The sequence below is a fragment of the Diabrotica virgifera genome, chromosome 3, assembly GCF_917563875.1.
Source record: "Diabrotica virgifera virgifera chromosome 3, PGI_DIABVI_V3a".
Classification (NCBI taxonomy): Eukaryota; Metazoa; Arthropoda; class Insecta; order Coleoptera; family Chrysomelidae; genus Diabrotica; species Diabrotica virgifera.
In genome coordinates this window covers 57,438,195-57,451,929 of record NC_065445.1, presented here as the reverse complement: position 1 = coordinate 57,451,929, position 13,735 = coordinate 57,438,195, and the positions used below count along the sequence as shown (strand labels likewise).

Genomic DNA, 13,735 nt, shown 5'->3' with positions numbered 1-13,735 from the left:
CCGCAGGTATTTCGTCTGGACCCACAGTTTTTCCGTTTTTTGCGTTTCGTATTGCTTGTTCGATTTCCTCCATTATGATATCTGGTCCCGTTTCGCTGTCGATTTCTTCCGGTATTTTTGGATTCAACCAAACCAGAAACATACGCCGACGGCACGGAAGTGACAAAGGACCTCCTTCAGACATCCCTGCCAGGTCGCCTACCAACTAAAACCACCCCTCTTCGAACCGAGGTATCCCTGGACCAAGTTCTTTGTTGGGGTCTTCTTTGTCTACTTTCTTGAACGTTGGTATAATTATGCTGTTTCTCCATGCGTCTGGTATCTTGCATTGCAATATTAGTTTTTGTATAAGTTTTGTCATCTCTTGGGATATACTTTTTTCCCCGTATTTTAGAAGCTCGTTGGTTATTCCGTCTGGTCCTAGTGACTTTCTCTTTTTGAGTAAATTTATGGCTATCTCAACTTCCTAAAAACTAAGTTTAATTTCGTTTCTTAATTCAGGTAGGATATTGTTTTGATTATTATTTTCCTTTCCCTTAAACAGTTTCGTCAAGTATTTTCCCCATTCGTTTCCCATAAAATTTCCTTTGTATTTACATTCACTTTGTGAGTTTTTGCCAATAATTTGTCTTCTCTATAATTCATATTTTTACTCGCTTACTCAATATCCTTTATTATAACTGTTATAAATTATAATGAATAATATAAATTTTTCTCATGCATTATTTTTAATTTTTTTTATATAAACTCTTATTGACCCGTCTATTCTTCCTCACAATCTGTTATTGGTTATTGTTGCAAACGTCCTCGTAAATCACTCCTTATTACTTTATTAAGTACAGTTACAATTTTCTGAACTTTATTTATATTTGGCAAAAATCCACCAGCAAAGTCACAACTAAACTCTTCTTTTAACAAAGGCAATTTATCAACGCTTTTTCGTTTTCTTTCACTTTAAATTTTTAAAGTTGGACCATAATTTTTCACAAGATAAATTTAGTTTGTGGAAGATACAATTGACAAATTGAATAAAATGTTGTGAGTTTTGCGAAAAGTTGTGCCCTTCACGTCCGGACGTAGCATCAGTTCTGAATTAGAACAAAGCTTGCGAGTGTAGGTAACCAGAACGAGGACACATTGATTTTTACTTTACTATAATTAATTACAACCTATTTTTGTTTTTTTTTAATATATACAGATCTTTCCATTTATCTCTTTGCCGCTGTTCATTTATTCTCTATACAAAACTCCTTGATATTTAGTTTAACTTAAATATTAATTTAATATTTATATGAAAAAGACAATTTAACGACAATAATTTTACTGTATTGGTTTAAAAAACAGAAACAACGAGAAGTATGGTGTTATTGGTAATATTAATATTTCAGGACGTAAACTTTATACCGTATGTACAGTCCCTGGCCATATTATTATGACCACCTATGAATTTTTACAAAACTCAACTATTCCACTAGGTACGTTTTGTTTAAAATATGATTTTTAAATTTAATTTTGTTATGTAATGTTAATGTTATACATTAACAATAATATATTTAGTAATAAACAGCAATAAAACTTTGGAAGATATTACATATTATTTGTATATTTTTTAATATTTTGTTGAACTCCTGGCCTTAATCCCAGAGAAAATGTTTGGGAGCTTTTAACGAGAAATTTTCAATGGAAAGGTCACCAACAAAATTGTTTTGATTGAAGAACTAATATATTATCAATGAAACCACAATGACAAATTGAAGCAAAGTGCATTCAAAGTATGCCAAGACGGGTGCTAGCGGTAATCAAAGTTAAAGGGGCTCAATAAAATAATAAAGAAATATAAATATGTGATATTTTCAAATGTTTTATTGCTGTTTATTATTAAATATAATTCATTTAATAACAAACAACAACAAACGATTTGAAAATATCACAAATTTGTATTTTTTAAATATTTTGTTGAGCCCCCTTTGACTTTGATTACTGCTAGTACCCGTCTTGGCATATTTGGAATAAAGTTAAATTCACTTTGCTTCAATTTTTCATTGTGGTTTCAATGTTACATTAGTTCTTGAATGAAAACAATTTTGTTGGTGACCTTTTCATTGGAAATTTCTCGTTTTAAAAGCTCCCAAATATTTTCCATGGGATTAAGGTCAGGAGTTTAACAGAAAATTTAAAAAATATAAATATATGTAATATTTTCAAATGATTTATTGCTGTTTGTTATTAAATATATTATAGTGAATATACACTCTTGGCCAAAATTAACCGGCCTCCTTAAAAATGGGTGATTTTTGATGTCTTATATCTCCTAAACCTGTTGTCCGATTAAATGATTCTTTTAATATGTTATAGCCTCATAAAAATGTGTTTTTTTTTCTTAAAGTTTGCATCACCCTGTGGAATATTCTAGCATTTGTAGAATACTGAAAATAAACCCTAACTATAGCCTCATGCTTTCTCAACATTTTGTTGTTTGACTGATGTTGTATAATAAAAAAGTTAGGTGCTTTAACAACTAGACATGTTTTTTAACAATAGAGGGTGTTTTTAAAAAATGTTGGCAAAGTTTAAGGGGTAATTCTGCATGAAAAAATAATGACAGTTTGCTTTGTAAACTTATGCTCGCAAATAATTCGTTTTCGAGATAGGGGGTGTTGAAATTTTTCTGACAAACTGACGTTTTATTTATTACTTTAAAACCGGTTGAGACATGCACATGAAGTTTAGTGGGTTTTAATACGTAGTTATTCCACATTTTTTGGCATACAATTATGCATTTAGTATTCACCATTGGCGCGCATACGGGTAATATGATGGCTCTTGGTGCGTATGCGCACCAATGGTGAATATTAAATTCTTAATTATATGTCAAAAACTATGCAATATAGCCCAATAAATGACCGTTTTGGAGTGTAATTTTCAGGGGCAACTCCGAATTGCATGAAAATTTGGATTTAGGTTCTACTTACACTCCACTTCAAAGTTGAATTTGTCCCATTGGTTGCTTTTACTTGGGGGTGACAGTCACCCCTTCTAAGGGGGTGAAAAACGCGTGTTTAAAATAAGCCCGGAAATGGATACATTGACCGATTATAAGCAACTTTAGTTCTATAAAGTTTTTTACGTAAGTCAATACTTTTCGCATTATTCGCAATTGAAAATGATGATTTTTCGACAAAAAACTACGTTTTCAGGCAGTTTTTCGCAAATAACTCAAAAAGTAAATATTTTATCGAAAAAAATAGTCTAAGCAAAAGTGTAGCTTATAAAAAAACAAAAAAATGGTGTATCAGTAAAGTATATAAATTGAGAAAAAGCAAAGTTGTAGCTCATGAAAAATACGTTCTTATTCGTCTAATTCCAAATCGAATAAGTCAACGCGAAATCACCGAAAAATTAAGCACTTTTCGGGAAAAGCCTATCAACATTTTTAAAGTACCTAAAAGAAGATTTATATTTGTTTTTTACAAAAGTTTCTAGCACCAAAAATAAACGAGTTTCACTGAAAAAAAATGTTGGCCCTTTTTTTGGTAAAAAAAAATTGTGAAAACCTCCCTCTACTTAGCACCCTAAATAAAATTAATCGTTACCGCTTTACCCTTTATTTTAACTGTATGTATATTGTTTATACGATCTGTAAGTTTGATTGGCTTGAAGTGCTTATTTTTGAAAAAATTTGGTTTTATAGTAAAACAAAATTTTCTAAAAATTTTTGAAAATTTTTTTTTCAAAATAACTTAAAAATTATTAGTGATAAGAAAAATCTTGACGAGTAAAAAATATAGGTTTTGTTATTATAAATATGCTAGTCTCATTTTGTTTTTCCGCAAGACAAAAATTGGTTAAGATATGGCTGTTCAAAGTTTGCATACACTCGTGATTTTAGTGACCCGTTCAAGCATTTTTAACTATAACCCTTTCAAAAATAAGCACTTTAAACCGGCGAGACTGACAGATCATATAAAAAATAGATAATTAAGTAAATTGTTTTTAAAGCGGTAGCGATTAATTTCATTTGAGGAGCTAAACACGGGGAGATTTGCATGATTTTTTTACAAAAAAAAGAGGGCCAACTTTATTTTGAGCGTAACTCGCTTATTTTTAATGCTAGAAACTTTTATAAATAATTCTAATAAATCTTTTTATAAACACTTTAAAAAAGTTTAAATAGGGTTTTCCCGAAAAGTGCTTAATTTTTCGGCGATTTCACCTTGAAATATTCGATTTGGAATTAGACGCCAAGACCGATTTTTCATGAGCTACAACTTTGTTTTAACTCAATTAATAGACTTTACTTATACACATTTTTTTCAGTTTTTTTATAAGCTACACTTTTGCTAAGGGTATTTTTTTCGATTAAGTATTTACTTTTTGAGTTATTTGTGAAAAACCGTCCGAAAACGTAGTTTTTTTTGCCGAAAAATAAACATTTTCAATCGAAAATAAATCGAAAATTATTGACTTACATAAAAAACTCCATAGAACAAAAGTTGCTTAAAATCAGTCAATTTATCCATTTCCTGTCTTATCTTGGATATATTTTTTTTCACTCCCGAGAAGGGGTGATGTCACCCCCCAAGTAAAAGCAACCAACGGCACAATTTCAACTTTGAAGTGGAGGATAAGTAGAACCTATAACCAAATTTTCATGCAATTCGGAGTTGCCCCTGAAAATTACACGGTATCGCCGTATTTCCCGTTCATTTACTGGGCTAATAACTACGTCATAAAACCCATCAAATTGCATTTGCCTATCAACCGGTTTTAACGCAATAAATAAATCGTCAGTTTGTCAGAAAAATTTCAACACCCCCTATCTCGGAAACGAAGCATTTGCGGACATAAGTTTATAAAGCAAACTGTCATTATTTTTTCATGCCGAATTACCCCTTAAACTTTACCAACATTTTTTAAAAACACCCTGTATTGATAAACAACATGTCTAGTTGTTAAAACACCTAACTTTTTTATTATCCAACATAAACAAATCAATCAAACAACAAAATGTTGAAATTGCTTGTTCTTTCTTTACACAAGCAATTTTACTTCTTTTTCTACGGAAGAGGTCACTCCATCTCTTTCGCGGTTGGTCGATACTTTTTTTTTTGTCCGCCATTCTTAGTCCAGAAAGCCACTGCGCATCCGCTAGGAAAAATATTCTAATTCGGATTTTTTGCACAATCTTACTCAAAAAGGACTCCTTTTAACAAATTTGCATGTTGCCAGGACCAAAAGGTGGTCAAAAATTTTTTTAACGTTTTTTTTTTGTTTTTTTCCTAAAATTATTATTTTTGCATGGAAAAAAGTTTTTTTAGGTTTTTTGGATCATTCCAAACAGAAAAGGTCTTTAGTGACTTTTCTCTAAAAATGATAGTTTTTGACATATAAGCGATTAAAATTGAAAAATTGTGATATCGGCCATTTTTAACCCTCAAAAACTATGTGAAAAACTGAAAATTTGAATGTTACCAAGGTAGGTAGATATTCTTTAAACAGCGATTGATGAAATTCCGAAGAGTTTTTTGCAATACAATATTCAAAGCTCCTTTGTTTTTTAATTGATAATCAAGCGTGCGCGACACTATTTTCCACCGACAGTATGGTGCAAATGAAAGGAATAAATTCGTTATTTCGTAAACTGGCGACTTTAAGGAAAAATCCCGAAACAAGTCGATTTTTATTTTTAAGTTATAATATTGTGGCATATATGGTATACTAGTGACGTCATCCGTCTGGACGTGATGACGTAATCGATGATTTTTTTAAATGAGAATAGGGGTCGTGTGGTAGCTCATTTGAAAGGTTCTTCAATTCTCTATTCAGTAATGTAAACATTTACGTAATTATTTTTACAGGGTGTCCTTCTACTTCTTTTTTTGTCAAATAATTTAATCTATTAAAAATTTTTTGGACACCCTGTATAAATAATTATGTAAATGTTTTTATTACTGAATAGAGAATTGAAGAACCTTTCAAATGAACTATCCCATGACCCCTATTCTCATTTAAAAAAATCATCGATTACGTCATCACGTCCAGATGGATGACGTCACTAGTATACCATATATGCCACAATATCATAACTTAAAAATAAAAATCGACCTATTTCGGGATTTTTTCTTAAAGTCGCCGGTTTACGAAATAACGAATTTATTCCTTTCATTTGCACCATACTGTCGGTGGAAAATAGTGTCGCGCACACTTGATAAGCAATTAAAAAACAAAGGAGTTTTGAATATTGTATTGCAAATAACTCTTCGGGATTTCATCAATCGATGTTTAAAGAATATCTACCTACCTTGGCAACATTCAAATTTTCAGTTTTTCACATAGTTTTTGAGGGTTAAAAATGGCCGATTTCGCAATTTTTCAATTTTTAATCGCTTATATGTCAAAAACTATCATTTTTAGAGAAAAGTCACTAAAGACCTTTTCTATTTGGAATGATCCAAAAAAACCTAAGAAAACTTTTTTACATATAAAAAAAATAATTTTAGGATAAAAACAAAAAAAAACGTTTAAAAAATTTTTGACCACCTTTTGGTCCTGGCAACATGCAAATTTGTTAAAAGGAGTCCTTTTTGAGTAAGATTGTGCAAATAACCCGAATTAGAATATTTTTCCTAGCGGATGCGCAGTGGCTTTCTGGACTATCTACCGAAGTAATCATTTCATTATTTTTTTTTTAATTAGTTCCCACCCGTTTATACATTGTGCATTGAATTTGTTTTGATCTCGTCACTTCTGATTCGGTCTCTTGCATTATTGGTCTTACACTGGTCTTATAGAGTCGTGATTTTATCTTAGAGTTAATACGTCAGTTACGCCTTATAGTGTTATTAAGTCATCCTCCTAATCTGCTTGCTCTTTGTACTTGTACTCATCACTGTATTATAAATGCGTGATGGTTTAATAACATTATTAAAAAATAAAAAATACAATTTGTCTAAACAGTTACAAAAAAATTTCTACTTTTTATCTAGCCATCCTTGTATACATTTTTTTCAAATATATACAGTATGTCCCTGTTAGTTGTATCCATATGGAAAACTTTTTATTATTAAATTTCCAAAAAAAGTGATTCTTAATAAAAAGTTCTGCATGGTCTAAAACCTAAAATACAACCATTTTATATCAAATTTTATCAATTTTATACGAGGTAAGTATGTCAAGAAATATGAACTTCGCTCAAGAGTAAAATACGTTTATTTTTTACAATATCGAAAATTGTTATTATGATACGTCATTTAGAAATAAAAACTATGTTTTAGTATGTAATTACATCCTTCTAATTGAAATATTTTGAACTATAAAGGTACTTTACTTTTGATGTAAATTTATTTTTTTTGACGTACCTCGTATAAAATTGATACAATTTGATATAAGATGGTTGTATTTTAGGTTTCAGAACATCCAGAACATTAAAATTAATAATAAAAGAGTTATCAGAATACAAATAAGTAACTGAAAATAATGTTAGTTATCCATAATTTTTCAAACTTGCTGTTGCGTTTAGTAAATTTCAATTTCCGACTTATCATCGACTTATTTTGTATGTTTTAAATGATGACGCACGGGTAAAGATTCGCGGACTCAACTGTATTAAATGCCTTTGTTACATAAATAACTACATTATTATAAACTATGTCGGTGCTCCTATTGATAAGAAACCCGTTTCTACACATTTTTGTCTTCTACACTAAAACCTTAAAACAATTTTCTTTGGTCGATATAGAACTTTTATTGGTATCCTTTAATATCCTCTTCGAAACTATAGAGTGATTTATAGCTCAAGAGACCCACACTTTATGGAAAAATATTCAAGAGCTCCAATAATTTGCATTTTCGAGTACTTACTCGCGGAGCAAGATTAAGGACACTTTATTTTGTGCATTTTATGATTCAGTGGTTGGTGTAAATAGCAAAAGTTTTTAGAAAGATAGGATTGTAGTTATGTAAGATGAGAAAGCGTCTATAAACTACGAATTATTAAAAAAAATTAAACGGGGTGTTCTGATATTATATATTTCTTATTATATACAGTATAATGCAATAGTATGGAATAGCCCATTATTGCAAAAACAGGCAACTTATTAAATATTTGATTATTTTTTCTTTTTTTCAGCACGCACATTTAACGCTTGTTGTTCTTGGATCAGTTTCTTCCCCTGATTGTGAGAATATTTTCCTGGTGAGTATACATAATTTAAATTTCGCCATACAAAATTTAAATAGTATTTCTTGTTATCCCATTGTTTGCAAACGATGTCGTTCTATTCTAATTGACAACAATTTTGAACGTGCAGTTCTGCAGTTTTCATACAACAAAGTGTACATAGTAGATCTTTTTATTGAATTTTTAAATCTCGTGTCAATATTTGCCATAGTTGGGAATATAAACATATAGTGATCTAGAACTATTTATATCTACAAATATTGGCAAATAATAAGATAATACAACAATTTCCAATAAGTTTTACTCAGATCAAGAAGCTTTGCACTTGGTCAAAAATTTGTTATATTAAAATATAAGATGTGCCTAAGATATACCCTACTAAGTCACTTATTTGGGATCAAAAAGGATAAGGATAAAATCAATAATCCAACAAAAAATTTGATACAAACTGACGATACATTATTATAAACACATGGCGACCATAATTTTGTACACTATCTTAAACTTAAATAATAGTGTTTATAATTTTCATATATTATATCATAAAAAACTAAAGTTTTACATTTTATTTTATTGAAGTTATACTTCTTTAGGCGCGATTTGGAGTGAATGTAAATATGCGCGAATTCATCAAAATTGTTGATGCCACGCACAGATACATTTTTTTAGCTAATAAATGCATCGACAACTAATGGCCATTGGAATAGTAGTTACGGTGAATTTTTGCAGTTAGGTACCTAGTGCAGTGATTCTCAACCTGTGGAGCGTGCCCCCTAAGGGGGCGCGTTTTTAGCAATGGGGGGGGGGCGTGAAAATAAAAACAAACACCTAAAACATTGACTAATTTACTAAAATCAAAGCAAAACAAAATTCTGACTAACAAAAAAATAAAATACCCATGAACAAGGAGCTATACATAGTTATGAGCACTGAATACTAAATCAACAAGTTTAATGTAAATTAGTGACTTCCTTGGGCCTCTTTTGCAGAGCAAAGCTTATCGAAACAGGGTGTAATATTAGAAATAGACGCTCTCAGTTCTTTCTCTATATTTAGCTGCGATCTATATTTGGTCTTTAAAGCAGCCATCGAGGAAAATCCTGTTTCGCAAGGGTAGGATAGTGAAAACGGTAATAGTATACGGAACGCTCTGGTTTTCAGTGCAGAAAACTAATCATTTACCCCTGCCCAAAATTCAAAGAGGGATCTAGTATTAAACTGTTTCTTGATTTCGGCATTTGCTGTGAAGTCTATGAAGGTTTCTTCTTCTGTAATAGAGAGCTCTTCGGGTGTAATTTGAAACGGATTCCAGACCCACTCATAACTTTTAGGTACGTATTAATTGGTCGTCGGCAAAAAAGTATCTTTTAAAATTTTTTGTCAGCATTGCTAAATGATTTTCAATGGTTACAAAAACAACTTTCACGTGTTGTTCTTCAACCTGGTAAGTTTTAAAACATTCATGCACATTTTCAAATATTTCTAGGTTTTTTGCTTTAAATTTCTGCTCCACAATTTCAATTTTATACAGAAAGCGTTAACTTTATCATTCGTATCAAATATATTCGTCTTGGCCCCTTGAAGTTGTAAGTTTAAAATATCTCGAATAGTTTCTAAGTTTCTCGAATATATCAACCAAGCAACTCAATTTCATCAAAAATAAACTATCGTGAAACATCTTGGCTTGCGGCCTCTTTTCTTCTTCTAGAAAAATGGCAATTGCATGTCTTAATTCAAAACACGTTGTAAAAATTTCCAACGTAATAACCAGCTTGCCTCACAATAAAATAATAATGCCGAATGTACCGCATCAACGTCTTTGCAAAGTACAGAAAAGTTTCTAGTTTTCAAAGGTCTCATTTTTATGTAGATAACTAACTATTGTTACAACCGTAGTTAGCACAATATTCAAGCCAGAGCTTCTCTGTTGATCATACAGTGTCTCTATTTTTGCTTCATTTATATAATCATTTAACATAGCAAATAATGCAAACGACTTTGCTATCAATTCTATTGGTTTGCAGAAAAGTAGTTCTACTACTGATCTGCCATCACAAAATCGAACGTAGGCAATAAAATGAGCATATTTATTGTTACTGTTGCCTCATGCCTCATCAAGCTGAATCGAAAACAGCTTTTCACCCAACTTCCTGATTAGGTGATCCTGTACATATTCAGCTATATCACCAATTCGGCGGGCAACAGTATGATTTGATAGAGGTATAAACTCCAATTTTTTAGCAAAATTATCTCCAAACACAGTTTCTCCAATTTTGATTGCAATTGGTAATATAAGATCTTCACCAAAAGTGCTAGGCTTTTTAGATCCTGCTATTTAATATCAGACTTTATAAGAGGCAAGTAAAGTTATTTCATTCACAGTCAAAATTTTTATTAAAACTAATTTTTGCTTTTCACGCCATTTTAATTTTAACTCGAAGAATTCTCGGGGTTTGTTAATGTACTCACTGTGAAGCGTTTACCAATGTCTTTTTAGTTTATTAGGTTACATGCTGCTCAAGGTATATTATTATTGCATAGATATATTGATATTGAACGAGGGGGAGGGGGGCGCGGTGAAAATAATTATGGAAAATTGGGGCGCAAATGGTAAAACGTTAAGAAACGCTGACCTAGTGTCATGTGTAGCGTGTGTGTTGAGTAAGTGTCTTGTTACTTTGCAAAGTCGACGTCATTGTCTTTGAAAAGAGACGCTAAATGTATCAGAACGTCTTCGATCCTTCCGGTGAGTACCGCTCCCACAAGGACAGAAACTATTTTCATTCATTAATTTATAATAAACGAAAAATCTTTGACCCTGGTGAGATTCGAACTCACGACCATTCGGACCTTTCGATCCAAAGGTAGTAGGCGAGCGGCAGCAACCCCTAAAATTACGTTATACCGACCAAGAAAATCAACTTTAAGGTGAATGACCAATTTTGGTGATTCTTTATGTCTTCGAGGTTTCTGAATCTGAATATGAATTTTATTTTTATGTAGAATTGGTGGAACATGTTCAAAAATAAAATTTTATGCAAAAATGCGAAAAATCAATTTTTGTGATTTTTCAAATTAACCTCGCTGTATCTTTGGTCGCTGTAAAGATTTCCTTTTGAAAATTTTACTGTGTCATGCTTGAAGTATTTATGGTAGGGGAGCCCAAGCGGGGATTTCTGCAGTTACTCGAGCGCATCAGATTTTTATATGGGGAGAAAGCTGGTACCCTGCAGATGGACCTCTACCGTATATTGGCTCTTAACACAGGGGAGTTCGTTAAGGGGGGCCCGAAAAAGAAAATATATCCTTAAAAAATCTCGAAATTGTCAGATTAAGATAAGGTAAGTTAAGTACATGCAAAAGAGTGTATATTTCAAAAATCTGACGATTCGAGCCGGGCGTAAGGAAATGGCGGAGTCCCAAAATTTCACAAGAAAAAGCGAATATTTCGCGAAATTAATGACAGATCAAAAAACTAAAAAATATGTATTCAATATTTTTTAAAAATCTATGGAATGATACCAAACACGACTTCCCATGGAGAGGGGTGGGGGTAAATTTAATATTTTAAATACGAATCCCGCGATATTTCGCCAAGTAAACATCAGATCGACAAACTGTAAAATACACTTATTTAATATTTTTGAAAAATCTATCGAATGGCATCAAACACGAGTCCCTACGGAAGTGGGGTGGGGGGTTACTTTAAAATCTTAAATAGAAGCCCTCATTTTTTATTGCCGAGTTGGATTTCTTACTTAAAAATAAGTAACTTTTATTCGAAATATTTTTTAGAATTATGGATAGATGGCGTTACAACCAGAAAAAAATGGAATTGTTGGAAATGGAAAATTAACTTAAAAAATGGCAAGCGCCCACTAAAATGGAAAACTTTACTTAACTTTTTTTGGTTATAGGACCTACTCTTCACAACCCAATAGGTCTCCAAAGCGCTCGAGTGACTGCACATTTAGCTTACTTTGCTCCCCTACCATTAGATAACAACGAGCTTTATCCAAAATTCTTAAACAAATTAAAGGAGGAGTTGTTAATTTTTAAACATTTTTTCGTCAAATTTAGTTTATAATTTTAACCAGCACAGCAATAAAATATAATTCATGAAGGAGTTTTCTGGAAAATATTAAGTCAAAATATGTCACAGGAAAAAAGTTATGTGACTTGATATACGAGCGGCACACCCCAAAAAATGCTTATTTCTCAAGATACTATGTGGTGTGATGACCACGGTGTGGTGAATGGCTAACTTTGATCATACTATATGTTTTTGATGGTGCTGAATACGAAAACTAGGTTTATTTTGAATTTTACGTGGGGAAACGATGGAAAAATAGCAATTTTGCACTAAAAATAAAAAAAATTAAATCACATTTTTCTTCGTTTAACTCGCTACAACTCTATTCCATTTTAATATTTTTTCTGAATTTTTTATATTATATATTTCTTACCGTTCTGAAGACAATAGTACCTGTTTAAATCTTTCTATCTTATTGTAATAAAAGTTATGAATTGTTTAAAGTAAAAGGTGAAGATTCCTGAATTGCAAAGTTTAATCGCAAAAGTTGAGTGACAAAATTTGAAATTTAGCTTTCTAATCAAGTTTATGTTAAAATATAGGGTACAAACAATAAAAGTTTTTATAGAAAAAAATGGCGCAACTTTTAAATTTAAGAAAATTGTGATTTAATTTTTCTTTATGTTTAAAGTGCGATTTTTATGATGAAATGCGATTTTTACAATGTTCTCTCAGTTAAAATTCAAAATACACCTCATTTTCGTTTTCGGCATTATCAAAAACATAAAGTAAGACAAAAATTAGCTATTCACCACACCGTGGTCAGTATCTCGAGAAAGAAGCGGTTTTTGGGGGGACTGCCACTCGTTTTTAAAGTCAAATAACTTTTTTCCTATTTCATATTTTGACTTAAAATTTTCCAGGAAACTTCTTTATGAAATATTTCATATTGCTGTGTTGGTTAAAATTATAAACTAAAAATATGTTTGCTCAACTTTTTTAAGTAAACATGAAACTAACGAAATCTGACGACAAAATGTTTAAAAAGTAACAACTCCTCTTTTAATTTGTATCAACATTTTTTACAAAGCTCGTTGTTATCTAAATACTTCAAAGATGACACAGTAAAATTTTCAAATGAAAATATTTACTACGGTCAAAGATACAGCGAGGTAAATATGAAAAATCATAAAAATAGATTTTTCGCATTTTTGCGTAAAATTTAATTTTGGAACATGTTCCACCAACTCTAGATAAAAACAAACATCATATTCGGATTCAGCGACCTCGAAAATATAAAGAATGACCAATATTTGCCATTCACCAATCATGGTCGCTTTTTCGATTTCTAAGCCTCAAATTAGGGGTGTGCCGCTCGCCTATTTATAGGCGATCTTACCACTGAGCCACAGAGGGGTGCACAGATACATTATACGTTAGCTCTGATTGGGTATTCCAATGACAAGAATAATGTGTTGTCATTTTGATTATCATGGTTATGGTTGTTAAGTTGTGTTTTGAAA

At 31.4% G+C, this 13,735-nt stretch overlaps 1 protein-coding gene across 1 annotated transcript in view; it reads left to right on the top strand.

The window, feature by feature from the left end:
- LOC114324501 (connectin-like) overlaps positions 1-13,735 on the top strand; it is a 1,593,699-nt gene that overhangs the window by 697,289 nt on the left and 882,675 nt on the right. The window contains exon 3 of the mRNA XM_028272355.2: positions 8,129-8,194. The gene's annotated coding sequence lies outside the window, so the exon portion shown is untranslated. The remainder of the gene's footprint in view (positions 1-8,128; positions 8,195-13,735) is intronic.